Source organism: Elaeis guineensis, chromosome 9 (genome assembly GCF_000442705.2).
Source record: "Elaeis guineensis isolate ETL-2024a chromosome 9, EG11, whole genome shotgun sequence".
Taxonomy (NCBI): Eukaryota; Viridiplantae; Streptophyta; class Magnoliopsida; order Arecales; family Arecaceae; genus Elaeis; species Elaeis guineensis.
In genome coordinates this window covers 71,394,350-71,415,727 of record NC_026001.2, presented here as the reverse complement: position 1 = coordinate 71,415,727, position 21,378 = coordinate 71,394,350, and positions in this window count along the sequence as shown.

Genomic DNA, 21,378 nt, shown 5'->3' with positions numbered 1-21,378 from the left:
AAAACTTAGATAGCAAATTTATTAGAGTCTTGAGGAGCAAAGAGTATCATTTGAGGGATAACTTGAGATGATCAGTCAGTAGATCAGTAACTTATCTCAGAGGTTGGAAATTTTGGAGAAAGAACAGAATGGGACATCTATGAAGGTTGAGCGTTTGACTGCAGAGGCTGCCAAAATTGCTAGAAGAGTTGAGAAAATTATCATTTCTTAGCACGGTAGCGTGAAGATTATCATCATTGCTATTCGGAGAGTTAAGGCACAGATTGATCAGCTCTGGGCTTGGATATCCCCACCTTCTACTCAACCTAGACCCTCTCCTAGCCAGCCTCACTCATCCGCTGTTAGACCCCCTTCAGTGCCATTGTTAGACCAGACACTGGTTTCCCTCCTATTCGCCTTGGACCCTTTGTAAGAATCCAAAGCAAGAGATCCACACCCTCCTCCTCATCCTCTGGTCCAGTTGAACCCATCATAGAATTTTTATCCGATAAGGAGTAGTTATCTTTAGACTTAGTTTTTATCTTGTCTTGCTTTAGACTAGTTTTTATGCTTTGCGATGTAATGAATGTTGTACTATTTGGTTGGCATCTTTTTGGAAACAATACAAACATATGAATGTTTATAATATGAATGTAATGAATATTTACTTCAATTTATCTCAAATATATATACTGTTGAATGTTCTTTTTGATGTTGACAAAATGGAGGAGAAGGACTGATTGAGCATATTAATTTTAAAATTATGAACATTAAAAATTTTATTTAGAAAAAAATTATGAAAAATACTTCATAAGAAGCACTTATTAAGGGGGAATTTAAACTTTAATAGCTAAGTTCATACATCTAGATTTTGTAAAAGTTCAACTCTTTCATATAGCTTATCAAATCAAAAATTACTTGTACATATAGCATATATTAAAATGTAAAACTTTATTACATTTATATTATATATCTTTTCACATTGAGCAATTTCTTTTATACATAATATATACTGTTATATGCTCAATATTTTGTCATCATCAAAAAAAAAGAGATTGTTGTCCCCAAAAATAATTTTGATGATTACAAAATATTAGAGCATAATTTAATACTAATATTTTTTAATTGTGTCAAAGAATATTTTTATACAGAAAAATACCATTAAAAGACTCTATGTGTAATTGAAGATTAATTAAGTAAAATTGATTTTGAAGACTTTCAGTACAAGAAAAACTTTCTAAAGCTTTAGAGCCGATCCACCTAAGAATCGAGCCAGCTTTGGCACGGAATGCCCTTGATACTTTGGCTTGGCATACAGCTGAGCCAGCTTGAAATGGATTCAAGCCGGCTCTCTCAGGGTGGCAAAGAAGTGATTTTTAGATTCTATAGCTCGAGCCAGCTCTCTCAAGTCGACAGAAAGAAGTATTTTTAAGCCTGCAGTTCGAACAGCTTAAGACAAATTCGAGCTGGCTCTCTCAGTGGACAGAAAGTTGAAATTCGAGTTTTATAGCTCGAGCTACCTTGAAGCAAGACCCAAGCTAGCTCTCTTAGTGGGACAGAATATTGATTTTTGAGGACTGTAGTTTGAGCTGACTCGAAAACCAATTCGAGCCAACTCAACATCGTTTGATAGATATAACGGTTAGTTCTGCAAAAGCCTATTTTCATCTAGCAAAAGCTTCTAATGGCTATTTGCCACCTTCAATAGTAAAAAATGGCTAGAATTGAGTTCAAATCAATCATAGCTTGAAGGAGATGAATAAGAGATAAAAAGATGTGCAAGAAAACTAGAGGAGAAAACTATTCATGAGAAAAAATATACTTTGAGCATTCAATAGCTTTCAAGAGAGTCCACCTTCCAACCAATTTTCTCTTGATTTTTTTGAGTGCATTCAAGAAAAAGTAAGAGCATTCATTACTGACATTCAAAATATCCTCAAAAGAGAGCTTCAATGACAACAAATCAACCACTATAGGTTTTTTTATTGTTGTACTAAATTTTTTTCTCTTTATTTTCTGTAAAAGTTTCAGTAGGGGCTGAAACTTGAAAAGCTGATTTGTACCAAACTTGAATTAGTTTGGGAGAGCCTTGGGACAAGGCTTGTAAAGATTTTAATTGGTTGATCTGTATTAAAACCAATTGGGTTAGTTTGTGAGCCCGATGAAAATAAACTCACAGTAGTCAGGTCGATTATAGTGAAAATTTTTAAAAGATTGCTTGGAAAGTAGATGTAGATACTTGAGATGAACCGAACTACTATAAATTTGTTGTATTTGTGCATGTGTGATTTTGCTCTTCTTCTACATTTACTTTCAGATCTTTAATTTGCTGCACCTTCTGGTTATATACATTTCAGTACTGCATACATTTGTTTAAATTCATAAAAATTTTTAATAACCCAATTCACCCCTCTTTTAGGTTGTCTAACTGGGCAACACTTTTCGAGTCTCCTATCTCGTGCCCGATCCATCTACATCTGGAGCTCCACCTTACTTTGGGCTCTCCCTTGCTCCTGAAGCTCCAACTTACACTGGGCTTTCTATCAGGTAGTAATATCCTCTTCTGATCTTTTTTTCCTCCAATATCACTCTATCGTCATGCATGATCTTCAGGATTCCATCATTAGCTATCTACTTGTAGCCATTTGAATCCAGTCTGCTTAGTGAGATAAGATTTCATCTAAAATTGAGTATGTATCGAACCTCCTCCAATCTTCTCACTATACCATCATGTGTCCTCCAGTTGACCATCCTAGTACTCCTGATCGCATAGCTCGATCCATCCGATAGATGAACGGTGCCCTCACTGCTCTTCAGAGAGTCAAACATCTTCTCTCTATAACAAACATGATCGATGTATGCAGAATCTAAAATTTACTATTAGAAAGAAGTAAATACCTCATCAGATATTAACAGGACATCATCTTCTAACTCGCTACTGGCCATCACTACAGTAGCCCTCGTTCGATCTTTGAGTTATGGGCAATCTTTGACATGATGCCCCAATTCATCATACTGCTAGCACCTGATCTTGTCGAGATCCCTCATCTTGGACCTAGGTTGTTCTCTTTGCATTCCTCTATCGCTCCATCTGCTACCACTTGTTCATCCAAAAATCACCAAAGCTGAGCTACCATCGCCTGAGCTTGAAACTAGATTTTTTTCTCCTGAGAACCTCAATTCGAAGAATAGTCATGGTGACCTCGTTCGTCTTGATGGTGCTCTTTCTCATTAAAAGAACAGTCACCAAGGACTCATACAAAGAAAAAAATAACACTAGCAAGACCAACATCCTGGTCTTCTCCCCATCCTTCTCACCTACACTGAGAAGATTGATGAGAATCTTTTGAAAGTCGCTGAGATGCTCCTGCATGCTCTATCCCTCGTCCATTTGTAATTGGTAGAATTGCTTTCATAAGAAAAGAGTATTGATGAGGGACTTCGCTATGTACCACAATACTGTCAGAAAAGTCTCGCCAAGTATATGGATCACCATCTTATCTGTCAAGTACATGCGAATGGTACTGACCGTTTGCATCTGTAGTCACTCTCAAATCCTTTCCTCTATGGTGATCGACTTCTTCTCATTCAAGAAAGTATTGATCAACCCCTGTTGGATGAGCACAACCTTTACTCTTGCTTGCCACAAGGAGAAATTGCTCTTTCTATCAAATCGATTGATTTCCATCTTGATTGTGCTTATCTTCTCCATCCTCTATCTCGATCAATACCATCTCTATCTAGACTGTCTAATACCATTTGTCTATGATAACTAGGCCCTGATACCATTTGTCTATGGTAACCAGGCTCTGATACCACTTGTTGGAGTAGATTCCTCAATTGCAGAACATGGATCACCTGCTCAAGATCACAACAACATCTAAAAAGTGGATGTTGATACCATACGAGAAAAAAAGAAGAAGAAAGAACAACCAACAAATATAATAAAAATACGTAGATCGACCTCAAGCCTACCTCTATGGGATATACAAGCTTCACTATGAGAGAAATAAAATCAAAGAATACAAGAGAAACTCATCACTTAACCCTTATACAAGAGTCTCTTAACAAGTCTCAAAATCCTCATAATAACTTTTTGGAACCCCTCAAGAAGCCTCTCTGTATGATCAGGATGTCACCAGTTATCCGACCCAATAAACAGATCGTCAATTAGAGTTTTATAGCCTCCAAAAATCCTAAAACAGTATTTCACTAGGAGACCAAGTTCAAATCAAAGCCTAAAATCAATTCTGACCATCCGATCATGATCGGCTCACAGTATGGCCATCTGATCATGCAATCAAGCATCCCCATGCTCTTAATCAAACTCAAAAAGCCCCTCAACCATCTGATCACAATCGGCTTGCTCTAGAGCCATCGATCGCGCTCCGATCGATGCCATCGCCTGTGAACCAAGACAGAGCACAGTCCACCATGGATCATGATACCTAAGTTGTCATGGGTGCCTGCGCTCATGGGCCATGCATGTGCCTAGGCCAGCCTAGTGCGCTGTCGGGCTTGGCCTGTCCTTTAGCCTGCACCATCTTGTGGGCCCCTCCAATAGCCCATGGGCTGTACCAGCTGCTCCCATTTTGCTTCCTCACATGTGTCTTCTTGATCCAGGCTATATTTGGGCTAATTTTTGTCTCTCTTGAATTTTATTTTTTATCTTGAACCTCATTCTAGATTTATTATGGATCGAATTTCGAGATATTTTTCTCAATAAGGGGTTGCAACTAGGTGAAGGGAGAGACGAGAAAGAGAGTTAGGGAGAAAGGCTCTTTCATTCTTTTCATCATTTGACTTAGTTACATGTATATATATACCTATATAAATAGATTAAACCCTAGTCTGAAAACTTTCATGGCTAATCCAATGTGATTGCACTCAACCCAAACCTATATACACCCGTGAATCGATATGCTCTCATCTCCTTAGATACAAACCTAGCCCAAATATGGATTAGCCCACTCAAGACCCAATCTACTAGGCTCAAGATCCTCAAGACCCCAATCCCTAGGCCTCAGGACCATGGAGGGTTGAACCTCCACCTTAGGATCCAAATTAGTCCTAGACTCATAGAGCCAACACCATGGCTCCTCACCTAGCTTCCCAAGATTTGAGAGCATCACACCATAGCTTACAATCTCTATCTTGGTGCCTCAAAGTCTTGACAAATTTCATGTGATCCATCTGTGCCAACCCGCTATCTCCGTGCACCTTGATAGCACCTTGTGTAAACTCCATTGCCAATGCCAAATCCTTATGCCTTGGAGCTCTCTTGGAGGCCTCTGAGATGTCCACCCCCATGGGTTGAAGGTCCTTCCTTGCATTTGGTGTTGGAGCATGATCCCAGCTCCTCCCATGGACCTTGGGTGCAGCGGAACTAGTAACGAACAAATCTGGAGACTTCTGGACTCGATCAAAAGCCCTTGATGAAATCAACCTGGTTGCTGTCTTCTTCGTCAGCCTTTCGTCTGAGTCCAGAAGTCTTTAAATTTGTTCATTGCTGGTTCTGCTGTACCCAAAGTTTATGGGAGGAGTCGGGATCGTGCTCCAAAAGTTGGTATCAAAGCCACAGTGGTGAGGAAGCGGTTCCAAGCATGAGAAGTTGAAGATCCCAAGTGCTGAAAATTTTCAGCAAGGTACCATCAAGGTATATTCTACACTTCTTGATTTTATATTGCTTGTTTGGCTTGGATCCAGTCATGGGCAGCAATATGAAGGTCGATTTCGAGAAGTTTGATGGCAAGAAAAATTTTTTCATGTGAAAAATCTGGATGGAGGATCTTCTGGTGCAAGCAGATCTGGATCAGGCTTTGGATGAGAAGCCTAAGGGAATGACAGATAGACAGTGAGCATCGTTGGAGAAGAAAGCATGCTCGGTGATCAGAGGATGTTTGGTGGATGCAGCATTGTATTCGGTGCTGGAAGAAAAGACCCCGAAGGGCCTTTGGTCGAAGTTGCACACCATATATATGGGGAAGAATATGTGCAGCAAGCTAATGCTGAAGAAGAGGTTGTACAGTCTTCGGATGCAGGAGGGATCTGATGTGATTGGCCACATTCAGAGGTTCGACCAATTGTGCATGGAGTTGATGAATATCAGGGTGAAGCTGGATGAGGAGGACAAGTCCCTGTTGCTTTTGTGTTCACTGCCAAGATCATATGACTCTTTGGTGACTACACTGCTCTACAGCAAGGAGACTCTGGAATATGAGGACATGGTCTTGGTGCTGAGGTCTAATGAGCAAAGAGAAAAGTTGACCAGATATCGGGCTCCCCAGGAGGGTTTGGCAGTAGGGGAGAGGACAGGTAGAGGCAGAGGCAGAAGCAAGTCTAGGGGGCGGTCCAAGTCTAGAAAGGGAAAGAAAGAGATGAAATGCTTCAAGTGCAACGAGTTCGGGCACTTCAAGCGAGAATGTCCACTATGGAAGAGCAAGAAGGGAGAAAGAAGTGGCTCAGAATCAATGAGTGCAGTTGTTGGGCAGCAGGTGGAGGATGATCTACTTGTGGTATCAGATGGTTACAGATATTACACAGAGGAGTGGACACTAGACTCTGCGTGCTCACATCACTACACACCACACAGGTCTTGGTTTGCGACATACACCAAGACAGATGAGGGATTAGTGACTCTAGGCGACAATCATTCTTGCAAGGTGGCTGGGATAGGGACAATCAGGGTGAGGATGTTTGATGGGATTGTGAGGACATTGACAAATGTAAAGCACGTCCCGAAGCTGGAAAAGAATCTGGTGTCACTAGGCTACTTGGAGCGTAGTGGATACAGCTTCAGCAGTAGGGCTAGAAGCGGAGTATTAAACACTCCAATGGAGCTATGGTGGTGATGAGAGGCAGGAGGTTGGACAATAACCTCTATCGCATGGAGGGATCTGTGGTGACCAGAGAGTCTGATGCAGCAGCTGCAGCACAGGACTAGCAGGGATCTTATAGGATGTGGCACTACCGCCTAGGCCACATGGGTGACAAAGGGCTGAGGGAGTTGAGCAGGAGAGGACTCATCTCTGATCTGGAGGATGGTGCTACAGGAGAGATCTGTGAGCCTTGCCAGATGGGAAAGCAGAGGAGAGTTCAGTTCAACATCAGTACAACCCGCAGTGCAGCCCCTCTAGAGTTGTACACACGGATGTGTGGGGACCAGTCCGAGTTTCTGCTAGGAATGGGGCCAGATACTTCATGACCCTGATTGATGATTTTTCAAGGAAACTCTGGATTTACTTCATGAGAGAGAAGTCTGAGGTCTTCACCAAGTTCAAGATCTGGAGAGCTGAGGTGGAGAAGGAGCAGGGGAGGAGCATGAAGTGTCTGAGGTCAGACATGGTGGGGAGTACACCAACAGAGAGTTCCAGGACTACTGTGAGGAGTGTGGGATCAGGAGATACTTTTCAGTTAAAGGGACTCCACAGCAGAATGGGGTGGCCAAGAGGATGAATAGAATACTTCTGGAAAAGGCACGATGCATGAGGCTACAGACAGGGCTTCCAAAGGCATTCTGGGTTGACACAGTTGACGCAGCGGGTTACTTGGTCAATCGGTCACCTCACACCAGGTTGGATGGCAGGCTTCTAGAGGAGGTGTGGTTTGGGAGGACAGTTGGGCTGGGCCATCTACGGGTATTTGGGTGCACGGTCTATGTGCATATTAGAGCTGGTGAGTGGAGCAAGCTAGATGCCAGATCACGTAAGATGGTGTTTCTAGGCTATCCGCGAGGAGTTAAGAGATACAGACTGTGGGATCCCTTGAAAAAGAAGATCATCATTAGTCGGGATGTGACTTTTGATGAGGAGTCAGTCCTATGGAGGCGAGCAGGCATGGAGGAGCAGCAGGAGCAGGAGGAGGTCCAGCAGGGCGCTGCTGGATAGCTTACCTCTTTGATTTTGCCTCTTGCAGGTACTACGGGAGGACATGACATTCAGGTGGAGAACCTACCTAAGGTGTCTCCACAGGTGGAGAAGACTCGGATGGATGATCGAGGTGGAGAGATCCAACAGGAGCGAGCTGGATCGAGGACTGATATCGGTGTTGCTCTACACAAGCCCAAGAGAACCATCAGGCAACCGGACCGATATGGCTTCGAGGAGACACTGTCATATGCCTTGGTGATAGCGAATGGAGACCCATATACGTATCAGGAGACTATTAAGAGCTAAGACAGAGAGCGGTGGGTCCAGACAATGTCTGAGAAGATGCAGTCTCTCCACCAGAACCAGACGTGGCGATTGGTGCAGTTGCCATAGGGGAAGAGGCCCATTGGCTGCAAATGGGTCTACAGTCGCAAGGAAGGGCCTTCAGAGCAGGGAGGTATCAGATTCAAGGCGAGGTTAGTGGCCAAGGGATACTCCCAGAAGGAAGGCATCGACTTCAGTGAGGTCTTCTCTCCCATCATCAGACATACTTCCATCAGAGTGTTGCTGAGCATTGTAGCAGCTTAGGATTTAGAGCTGGAGTAGATGGATGTCAAGACGGCGTTCCTCCATGGGCATTTGGAGGAGAGGATTTACATGGAGCAGCCATCCAGTTTCAGGGATCCAAGATCAGAGGGAAATGTTTGTTTGTTGCAGAAGTCGCTGTACGGGCTGAAGCAGTCGCCGAGGCAATGGTACAAGTGGTTCGTCTCCTATGTGAGCAGTATTGGACTTTTCAGGTGCGAGTTTGATCCATGTGTTTATGTTCAATCTCTTGAGGATGGTTCTAGGGTGTTCCTACTCTTGTATGTGGATGACATGCTTATAGCATGCAAGAGTAGGAAAGTTGTGCAGGATCTGAAGGCATCCTTATCTCGGGAGTTTGAGATGAAGGATTTGGGCCCTGCAAAGAAGATCCCAGGCATGGAGATTTTTAGAGACCGAGCCCAGAGGGTGCTACTTCTATCTCAGGGGGGCTACATATAGAAGGTCTTAGAGAGGTTCGGGATGAAGGGAGCAAAGCCGACGGAGCTGCCACTTGCCGATCACTTCAGACTCTCGAAGACCATGGTGCCACAGACTGAGGTGGAGGCTCAGGAGATGGAGACAGTTCCTTATTCTTCAGGAGTTGGGAGCTTGATGTATGCGATGGTCTGTTGTAGGCCAGACATCGCTCATACAGTGAGTCAGGTTAGCAGGTTCATGGCGCAGCCTGGCAAGGAGCACTGGAGAGCTCTGAAGTGGATATTCAGATACCTGACGGGTTCAATTGGAGTTGGCATCTGCTACGAACAGCGAGGAGGTGCAGTGGGATACTCTGACATGTCCAGGGAGGCTCAGGGGCTGATTGGCGGTTATGTAGATGTAGACTTCGATGGAGATGTGGATACCCGGAGGTCTATGACAGGCTTCATCTTTAGCCTGTATGGAGGTCCTATTTCTTGGAAATCGAGTCTGCAGCCTATCACGGCCCTATCCACTACAGAGGCAGAATACATCTGGCTGATAGAAGCTGCTAAGGAGGCAATTTGGCTGAAGGGTTTGTTGACGGAGATGGGCCTTACTCAGGAGGCCATTAGAGTGCACTGTGATAGCCAGAGTGCACTTCTATTAGCACAAAACTCAGTCTATCATGCAAGAACAAAGCACATCGACATTCGGTATCATCAGATCAGGGAGCTTGTGGAGAATGGTGAGGTGGAGCTGGTAAAGGTACATACCAAGGAGAACCCAGCTGATGCACTTACGAAGGTACTTTCACGGGACAGCTTTCAGAGATGTGTTGAGCTGATTCAGCTGATGGACAGAGTAGAGCTGGTTGAGGTCTTGGGACACCAAGGTGAAGATTGTTGTGATCCAAGTGGTATGCCTAAGGCCTTGGGGATCAAGGCTAAGGCCAAGGTCCATCATTCATAAGAGCTTCATGGAGGCTCTAGGGCTAGTTGGACTCTAGGTTGAAAGGCTGTGGGCCTTTCGGATTCTTGAGGTCTAGGTTATGTGGGCCTCAAGGGACCAACTCTTTATGGGCCAGGTCTGGACCCAGGGTAGGTGAGATTAGATCGAGTCATGGGTGTACATGGGCTTGGATTAACCTAATCTCTCATAGAGTTGGTCAAGGGAGTTTTGGGTTTGGGTCACTTGACCCTGTGTTTATATATACATGCACTGTATAGGTTTGATTAAGCCAAGAAATACGAAAACCCTTTCTTCCAAGTCTCTCTCTCTCTTCTCCCTCTCTCTTCAGCTATTCTCCATGCCCCAGGAGCAAGAAACCCTAGGGTTTCTTGCCGCCAGGTCCATAGAAGTTAGGAAAAGCAGGGGAGGCGCTAGGGTTTTGAGCCCCTCCCCCTTTGTGTCGCCAACGATATTGCCTCTCCCTCTCTTGCAGCTATCCAAACATCAAGTTCAGGACTTGGAATCTCTTGCTAAGAGGTTGGTACAAGTTTCTCTCAGATCTGGAGTTGATCTGAGGTCGTTTGAGGTGCGGGTGAGATCTCCATCAACAGATCTACAGGAAAGGCTGCAGCAGGACAGATCTGCAAGGTCTGGTTCTATCTATCTTCTTCCCTATCTAGAATATCTAGATTTGAGATCTATAAATTGAAAGACCTCAGTCTAGGCATGATCTGGTTGTGTACTAGATCTTGAATTTTTTAGAGGTGATCATAGAGGCGTTCTTCATCTGGAACGAAAGGCTGATGGAAAAGACAACAACCAGACTGATTTCGTCAAGGGCCTTCGATCGAGTCCAGAAGTCTCCAGATTTGTTCGTTGCTGGTTCTGCTGCACCCAAGGTCCGTGGGAGGAGCCGGGATCATGCTCCAACATTTGGATGCCCACTTACATCCTGTAGGCTTCCTTCTGATGGATAGCTACACCAACCGTCACTTTAGACTCTCTTGAAGGGACTGCAGCTCTTCTGGCATGCCCTCGATCCACCTATTTTCTCCTTAGCTTGTCTCAACCTCCTTATAGGTTTTAGGGTCTTCTCTCATTGCAACCAATGCATATGACATCATCTCCTCAGAGCCATTCCTTTCTGACTGTGGTACATTCCTCATCGACTTGTGCAGTGCGACATCGCCACTGGTGCTACAATTTTTCTCTTTCTCTTGCACCTTTTGACCCTAATCTTGTACCAAACCTTTCTCTATATGTGGAGGCACCTCTGGATGGCACTCCATCTAAATATCGAGTCCTCTTATGTACTTATAAAAGGCAAAACTAAAAACATGGTCAACTGTCCAACGCTGTCTTGTTGGGCCTCCTGCTACTCCTCCATCGCTACTGCTGTCATTTCGGATCCTCCACACACTATAGATCCTTCCAAAACCATCAAGAGAAAATCCTTCTCCTCTAAGTGACACTCGAGAAATCAGTCTCTTCCCTTTCTCCCTTGCACTTCTTCTAAAGCGGACAATCCTGCTTAAAGTGCCCTACTTCATTATACGCGTAGCACCTTGCCTCCTTGCTATTTTTTCAAGACTTGTACCACCCCATATGCTCACTCCTATCCTTCCCTCTCTTGGGCCTCTCCCCTAGAACAAGGCCTTTCTGGAAAACACCCTCCTTTGTCATTTGTTCCTTTTGCTCATTGGACCTGAGAACTGAGACTATATCTTCATAATGCAGCATCTCCTTGCCATACAACAGGATCATCACTAACAGATCAAAACTATCAGACAGTGAGCATAGCAAGAGCAAATTTTTATCCTCCTCTTCCATCTTCACCCTAAGGTTCAGTAAATCTATGTTCATCTGGTCGAACCACTGAATATGATTCACAATATCTCCACCTTCGTACATCCGAAGACATATAATTACTTCTTCATCATCAATTTGTTACACATATTCGTTCCCATATACATCGTGTGCAACCTCAACCACAACCCCTTGAGTGATCTCTTCTCTAACATGCCATATAAAATTAAGTCTGTCAAATAGACCCTAATCATCGAACATGCCCTATTTTTTAAGAAACTCCACTACCTATCCGTCATATACTTCGACCTTTCCTCCAAGGCCAGATCCAGTTCGAGTTGGACCAATAAATCCTCCACCCTAACCTTTTCCATTGAAAAGCTTCTCTTTCCATCAAATTTTTCAAACTCCACCTTTAGTCCGTTGCTTATGGTTAGCACCAACCACAATCATAACAAAAGTAGATCAGATTTGAGAAGGTATACCTTAGAAGAGGATGTGCAGATTTTTCTTTCCTTGGAAAACTTCCTTCTTTCTTTCTCCCCATGCAACTAGATGTTGAGAGGCTCCTTTTCTTGACTCCTACCACATGTAGAGGCCCTTACCAAAGTTTGAAAAACCTGAAACTGGTAAGAAAAGGATCTAAGAAGGGTGCAAATAGGGATTCCTAGCATGATTAGGGCTGCTCTTGTTGGCTATCTTGAGCTGCACCTTGCGCTCCACAAACTTCTCCTTTCTTTCCATATAGACTTTGGCTTCTCCTTGACTCCTACCACATGTAGAGATCCTCATCACGTCTTTAAAACCTGGAACTAGCAAGAAGATGGTCCAAAGAAGGGATGGACAAAGATTCCTAGTATGACTGGGACTTCTCTTGATGGCCGCCTTGCACTGCACCTAATGCTCCAAAGATTCCTCCTTTTCTTCCATGCCCAACCAGGCTTTGATCCCAAATGTTGGGGACCTTCCTTAGGGTGTGGAGATCTAAAAATCAGCAGTAATTCATAAAAGGAGGGGCATCCAAAAGGATTGGAGGCATTTAGAAGCTTGGGTGGCAGCAATTTGAGGCTCACAAGGACTCCTAGGCGGCTAGGATTTTGGGTGCTTCTATGGTGGTGGCACCTAGGATTTTTCAAGAGAGAGGGGCGACAACCAGATGAAGGGAGAGAGGAGAAAGAGAGTTAGGGAGAAAGGCTCTTTTCATTCTCTTCATCATTTGACCTAATTACACACACACACATACATATAGATCAAACCCTAGCTTAGAAATTCTTATGGCTAATCCAATATGATTGCACTCAATCCAAGATCATATACACCCATGACTCGACATACTCTCACCTTTTGGGATCCAAATCTAGCCCAAACATGGATTAGCCCACTCAAGATCCAAATCTACTGGACCTCTATTCAGAATTATGTCTTAAAATCAATTAGCTTATTGTAAATAATTAAATTTTATATATAAATTATTGATTAATGAATAAAATTATTTTGATATTTTTCATCACAATGTATATATCTTCATTATTAGAATTCTTATATTGTGATGAAGTCCTTAGAACTGTATTATGATCGATAAAAGAAGATTTATCGAATAATTCTTAAATATGTTGATGACCAAATGATACATCATTAATAGGATGATGATATTTATCGAATATAGATCATTGTGTACCATATAGGATGGTTGTCCTCATAATTAAAGAGTGTGGAGATATTGGTATGACATACAGGTGAGATGTAGGAGTACATCATCACTCAACAAGTGACTCATCTATTGAGCGCTTTACTGTCAAGAACAGCTCACAAAATATATGGGCATAAGTATTTCTCAGATCTGAGATCACCATAGTGACTTGCAAGTAACTCACTGTACTTAGGTATCAGACTACCTGTATTTCTAATACAGTAATGGAAGGCTATTGGGTATAGTTAAATACTTATGAAGTCTGTATGTAGATCAAGATGGGATTGATCCTTTCAAATTATAGGAGTTAATGCATCACTGTATTTCAATTTAGTAAAATCTTGATCAGAATAATCTATGTGATAGATTTGAAAGATTAAGATACAATGTAGATGACTATTTTAGGATTGACAGTTAAATCCTAGGTCACCTTGAGTATTAGAGTCAAAAGGATGAATTATACGATAACCATATGTCGAGGTTCTTAAATATTACTTTGTAAATATTTGACCTATCCAGATATTGGATATCATTACTAGATGGTCACTTCGATTAGTTTAGGAAAGAGTTTTTATGCTACTAGCTTGGTATTCGAATCTATGGACTCGCATACAAAAGTCAAACAATATAGAAAAAAATTGATCGGATATTTATATGTTTGATTTGAAAGTATGAGATTTGATTGAATATGTAGATTAACTTGATTGAGAATTAAGTTATAGGTCATATGAAATTAAACACTGACTATGTTTAGCTTGCACTACGTATAAGGTGCAGATTTGATTTTGAGGATGAATTAAATCAAATCAATGATCCAAGCGATTATGAGAAAATAGATTGAGTCCTAATTATTTTAGATCAGATCTAATCTAATTAAATTTAATTTTATTAAGACTTGATTGCTTTAATTTATCAAGTTGGACTTGGACAAGAATCCTAATTGGATTAGGATCAGCAACCTTTTCAAAATTAATTCAAATCAGATTCGAATTGGATTCAAATTGATCCAAATCTGAACCAAATATGATTTGATGTATTTAACCACTTTTTCAAATATTCTCTCTCCTCATGGGCTGACCAAGATAGTTGGAAAGGGGTTGGAAATAGTCCCCTCCCCTTGGGCGTGCGCCATAATGAAAAGAGATACCTCTCCTACTTGGATTAGGGTTCCTTGTATTTTAGGTAGTTTAGATTTGATTCAAATATGGAGAGTCCTTTTTCTAGCATCCAAAGGAGTTTGATTTGATCTAGGATCTTTTGCCTATTTAAGGAGGGGTGTGGAGAAGGAGAAATTAATTAATTGTTGGGCTTAGCATGGAGATCCCTTGGTGTGGGCATTCCCTCTCTCTTAGGCATCACCCAGTCTCTCTCCTCTTGGCATCCTCCCTCCCTTTGTGGTGGCATGTGGGCTATTCCAAGGACTTGAGATCAGATCTTAAGTGTTCTTCTCCTTCCTCTCTAAAAAAAGAGTTCATTCCTCTCTCTCACAGCATTTGGCGTGCACGCGAAGTAGAGGATCCGTGCATCCGGATCTTGCGAAGCATATTATTTGAGTAGCTTCTTCAACCTTAATTTTTTTTTGCTATAAATCAAGGTGAATTCATAAATATTATGAAAATTTTAATTATTAATTTATTCTATCTTTCTGACATCCAATGCAATTGGACAAATTTTTTCTTCAACTGGTATCAAAGCCAGCCCTGTATGTTATGATCACATAGTCAAATTTTAAGATTTTTTTAATTTTTTATGATCTAATTTTGAATTAAAATTTTTGACATGATTAAATCTTTATCTCTTCTAATATCTTTTGTATATTTTTTATTTGGTTTTGATCAGAGTATCGAATCAAAATCAATCCTTGAATCCGGACTGCTGAAAATCTATTTTAACAAAAATTTTCTATACAAATTTTTATGCTAATTTAATACCTGATTATGCATGGATTTAAATCTATTTTGATTGATTTTTTATGATGTAATTCAATTAAAAAATTGATATTCGAATCAAGCTTAGATCTAAATTTGTTTGACTAAGTTTCAGATATGATTTCAGCATAATATTGTTACATATTCGATCACATATCTAACCAAAATTTTTTCTATGCAATCATACATATGTTTGGAATAGATTTTTATATTATTTTAGATTTAAATTAATTATTTTATATATTATGTAAAAGTAGTTTCAGATCTAAAATAATGTATATGATGCATTGATTTAATAAGATTAGATGTATAACATGTATGATTTAATCATATTCATATGTATGCCTAGTTTGTTTGATAATTTATATGGTGATGTAATTGATTTTTAAAATTAGATTTCAGATCTTAGTAGCCCAGTACTCAAATTGAGAAGATCACTAAGCCGTCCAGTCATAAGAGTAAGTAGAGTTTAAAGATCATCTTTTTCTATTCGATGAGGTGCTTTTATGATATGTAAGGGTGCTATTGTGATCAAGTCTCATGATGAAAAATAGTAAAAAAAATTTTAAAATTATTAATTATAAATATATTAAGATTAGATATAAAGTGATTTATGATTTATTAAAATTTTAGTAAAATAAATTTAGATATAAAAATTAGATTTTATGATTTGAATTGTATGATTACATATGATGTAGAAATCTAAATTTCTATGATGCATACAATGTATACATGAAATTGATACATATTTAATTGTTAAACATAGTATTTAAAAATTAGTTTTTAATTTGAAACATATAGTATATTTTACATGAAGTCCTAGTAGAATAGTTCTACAAACTGAAATATATGTTTCACATATTTAATTTGAAATTAAATTTTTAAAAAGATCTAAATTTGAGAATTAAAGATCTTAAGATACCTCATAAATTGATGGGCAATAGATTTGCACGAATCAAATCATCTAACTGGGTTAGACTTAGGATTAGAAATAAATATGGACTAATTAGAGAAATTGATGGTATCTAATTAAATGTTGAATTAGATTATGTTAGAATTTTTCTAGATCAACCTCAATAGTTGTAGCTTGATCAAGTCTATATTTTTGACATACCAATTAGATCGTGATCGTGGCTCAAAAATTTAGCCTTAGTCCTTTGGCTGACTGAATTGAAACTAATCTATCAATTGCTATCTAAGATAATTTTGATAATATTGCAAGATAATTCAATCCATGGTTTTTAATTGGTAGTCCACTTATCTGGATATTTTGATGGTCTTTAAGGCAAGTCAAGACAGATCCCCCTACCAATCTCACTTATCTGGCCAATTTGGTAGATCATATTTTGATTAGGTCACTGATTGATTTAAGCTGACTCATGCCATTAAGGTAAATTAGTGTGACTAATTTAGGTGTCTCTAGATCAGCTTGTATCAAGTTCTCTTCATGACTTGATGAAGTCAGCGGGAGGATTTATGACTCACAGGTCAATCTCTTTTTTTATTCTTAAATCATTAAATCAAATTTTATAAATTATTAGGTCCTTAAAATGATACAGTTATAAGGATAACTAATTCATTGCCTCTTGTTAAGCTACGTAATAATGTGTCCTGTTGGGTATAAAATACCCACAGCCGGAACCCACAGCGGAACCGCCATCAGCAAGTGCAGCTCCGCCCGGACTCCTACGGGAGCCGGGCTCCACCGCCATCAGCAAGTGCAGCTCCGCCCGGACTCCTACGGGAGCCGGGCTCTGCCGCCAACATCAAAACAGCTCCGCCCGGACTCCTACGGGAGCCGGGCTCCGCTCTCAATATCAATCGCTGGTAAGCTCAATCCGGACTCCTATCAGAGCCGGACTTCACCCTTGACTTTGTTTGCAGCGCAGCTCCGCCCGGACTCCTACGGGAGCCGGGCTCCACCGACGACATCAGCACAGCTCCGCCGGACTCCTACGGGAGCCGGGCTCCACCGCCATCAGCAAGTGCAGCTCCGCCCGGACTCCTACGGGAGCCGGGCTCCACCGCCATCAGCAAGCGCTGCTCCGCCCGGACTCCTACGGGAGCCGGGCTCCGCCGCCAACATCAAAACAGCTCCGCCCGGACTCCTACGGGAGCCGGGCTCCGCTCTCAATATCAATCGCTGGTAAGCTCAATCCGGACTCCTATCAGAGCCAGACTTCACCCTTGACTTTGTTTGCAGCGCAGCTCCGCCCGGACTCCTACGGGAGTCGGGCTCCACCGACGACATCAGCACAGCTCCGCCCGGACTCCTACGGGAGCCGGGCTCCACCGCCATTAGCAAGCGCTGCTCCGCCCGGACTCCTACGGGAGCCGGGCTCCGCCGCAAACATCAAAACAGCTCCGCCCGGACTCCTACGGGAGCCGGGCTCCGCTCTCAATATCAATCGCTGGTAAGCTCAATCCGGACTCCTATCAGAGCCGGACTTCACCCTTGACTTTGTTTGCAGCGCAGCTCCGCCCGGACTCCTACGGGAGCCGGGCTCCACCGACGACATCAGCACAGCTCCGCCCGGACTCCTACGGGAGCCGGGCTCCACCGCCATCAGCAAGTGCAGCTCTGCCCGGACTCCTACGGGAGCCGGGCTCCACCGCCATCAGCAAGCGCTGCTCCGCTCGGACTCCTACGGGAGCCGGGCTCCGCCGCCAACATCAAAACAGCTCCGCCCGGACTCCTACGGGAGCCGGGCTCCGCTCTCAATATCAATCGCTGGTAAGCTCAATCCGGACTCCTATCAGAGCCGGACTTCACCCTTGACTTTGTTTGCAGCGCAGCTCCGCCCGGACTCCTACGGGAGCCGGGCTCCACCGACGACATCAGCACAGCTCCGCCCGGACTCCTACGGGAGCCGGGCTCCACCGCCATCAGCAAGTGCAGCTCCGCCCGGACTCCTACGGGAGCCGGGCTCCACCGCCATCAGCAAGCGCTGCTCCGCCCGGACTCCTACGGGAGCCGGGCTCCGCCGCCAACATCAAAACAGCTCCGCCCGGACTCCTACGGGAGCCGGGCTCCGCTCTCAATATCAATCGCTGGTAAGCTCAATCCGGACTCCTATCAGAGCCAGACTTCACCCTTGACTTTGTTTGCAGCGCAGCTCCGCCCGGACTCCTATGGGAGCCGGGCTCTGCCGCCATCATCACAGCTCCGCCCGGACTCCTACGGGAGCCGGACTCCGCCGCCGACATCAGAACAGCTCCGCCCGGACTCCTACGGGAGCCGGGCTCCACTCACGACGGCTCCGACCATTGCCGAGCTTCAATCGACAGATCCACGTCCCCTGACAGGCCCTCAAAACGACCACGACCCTGCTCCACCTCCTGTGGCGGACTCCACGCAGTATCATCATTCCCTGACAAGCCGCAGCAGCCATAGCCGCCCTGCTCCACTTCCTGTGGCGGACTCCGCACAGCTCCATTATCCCCTTGGCAGGCCACAGTAACGGCCACAAACCTGCTCCACCTCTTGCGACGGATACCATGCGATTCTCCTGACGACTGACGCTGCTCCACCCCTCATAACGGATTCCACGTGGCAAGTCGAGGTGATACCCACGTGTCTGCTCCATTATCTTTCGCAATCAATTCCCCTGACCATGGGCGGCCCACTACCAGGCAGTTACACACGTCGCCATCAGTCCGTTGCCTCCCCCGCCTATAAAAGGGGGGACTCAGATACGTTATTTTTTAAGCCTTTTGCCTTATCTCAAAACTCTGCTAAATTCTCTGTTCGAGCACTCCATTCTTGTTGAGACAGAGAACTGACTTGAGCATCGGAGGGTCTTGCCGGAGCAACCCCACCTCCGGTTTAGACTTCCCTTGCAGGTCCCGGTGGCGACCGCGGCTTCCTCAACTCCAGCTTCTCCGGCGCAGGCGGATTTTTGCATCAACAGGATTGGCGCTAGAGGAAGGGGCCGTGTCTTCGCAGCACCCTTGTTCTTGAAGGAGCGCTCAACGGAGCCACCTCCGGCCATCTCTCCGTCATCTACTCCTAATCCTCCCCCGCGAGATCGACACCCGATGCCTCCGCGCAGGGCGTCCACCCGACGGTCCACGGCCTCCGCAGCCAGATCTCAGGCTCCGGCCTCCCCTCCCGTTTCTCAGCCAGCTCCTCCTCCCCCTCCGGCGACGGCGGTCGGCGTGGAGCAGTTTGACTTGCTGGCGCAGCAGGTCAAGGGCCTCGTCGAGGCCGTACAGGCGATGCAGCAGCAGCCGCCGCAGGCGTCAGCGCATCCGGAAGGGGCATCTCCGGAATGCCAGAACCCGGTGGTGGGGCGGGCCACCTGGGCTAGCCGCCCCGTCCTTCCCGAGAAGGCAAATCCAAGGGTGGAGAGCCCTCAGTCGGACCACGACTCCACCCCTGGGAGATCCCTGCCCCCGTTCTGCCAAAGGACCCTCGAGACTCGAAGTCGAGAGGATTTCCTGGACCAGAGGCTCCAGGAGATGAACCGGCAGATCGAAGAACTCTGCCATGCGCCTCCCGCTTACGGTGAGGATATCTGCACTGACCCTCCCTTCTCCCAAATGATTATGCAGGAACCGATCCCGCCGAATTTCAAGCTCCCCCAGTTTGAAAGCTACGACGGGACGTCGGACCCGGTGGACCACCTGGAGGCCTTCCGAACGATGATGTTGCTTCATGGTGCCCCCGACGCCATCTTGTGCCGGGCTTTCCCGTCTACTTTGAAGGGAGCAGCAAGAAATTGGTACTCGGCACTGAAGCCGGGTACCATCTTCTCCTTCGACCAAATGAGCCACCAATTCATGGCCCATTTTGTCAGCAGTCGTCGTCCCCGGAAAGGTTCGGAGTCCCTCATCAACATCAAGCAGAGGGAAGGGGAGTCCATACGGGCCTACATCAACCGCTTCAACATCGCGGCGTTGGAGGTCCGGAACTTGGACCAGTCGGTTGCCATGGCCGCCCTGAAAGGTGGCCTTCAGAAGAATGATCTCTTGTACTCCCTGGAGAAGAAGTACCCCAGGGATTTTGCTGATCTGCTGGCTCGGGCTGAAGGATACGCCCGAGCGGAAGAGGCCTTCAAAATGAAGGATGAAGAGACTGCGAGGGAGCGCCAGGCGGGAGATTCTGGCAAACCCGCAGTTGAGAAGAGGCCAAGGGAAGCCCGACCTCGCTCCCGATCCCCTCCTGGGCACAAGCGCGCCCATACTCCACCCCGGGCACGCAGGCAGAGAAGTTCGGACAACAGGTTTCAGCGGGGTTCCCCGCCAGGGAAGTTCCGCAGCTACGCCCCCCTCAACGCCTCGAAGGCCCAGGTACTGATGGAGGTCAGGGAGCTGATCCCTAGGCCGGAGAGGATGCGCACGCACCCCGGGAAGCGTAACCCCAACAAGTTCTGCCTCTACCACTGCGACCACGGCCACGACACCGAAGAGTGCATCCAGCTCCAGGACGAGATCGAGGAGCTCATCCGGCGAGGTCGGCTCGACAGATTCATCCGCCGCAGGCCTGAGGGTAGAGGAGACCGGCCAAGAGCCCTCCCATCGCCCGAACCACAGAAGAGGGAGGAGCAGCCCGGGGACCGGCCTCCTATTGGGACCATCGACTCCATCGTCGGAGGGCCTCAAGGAGGAATGGGAGAACTGTAAATGTATCGCTTACTATTTCGTTTTGAATCTACTTTTCTTTTTAGCTAATGCACTCCTCCTGCTTAACGTGGATGTACTATGACTGGATATGACCTCTCCAAAAAACAACGGCCATGTCAGGAACAGGAGGAGAACCTCGTCCTGACATGAGCAAAGTCAAAGGCCCGGTTCTTTTAGACCGGATGGGGGGAGAGGCCTTACAATGCCCTAATGTGCCCCCACAGCCCTGTTAGGGACAGAAGGAAAACCTCGCCCTAACTTGACCAAAGTCAAAGGCCCGATTCTTTTAGACCGGATGGGGGGAGAGGCCTTACAACACCCTAATATGCCCCCACAGCCCTGTTAGGGACAGGAGGAAAACCTCGCCCTAACTTGAGCAAAGTCGAAGGCCCGGTTCTTTTAGACCGGATGGGGGGAGAGGCCTTACAACGCCCTAATGTGCCCCCACAGCCCTGTTAGGGACAGGAGGAAAACCTCGCCCTAACTTGAGCAAAGTCGAAGGCCCGATTCTTTTAGACCGGATGGG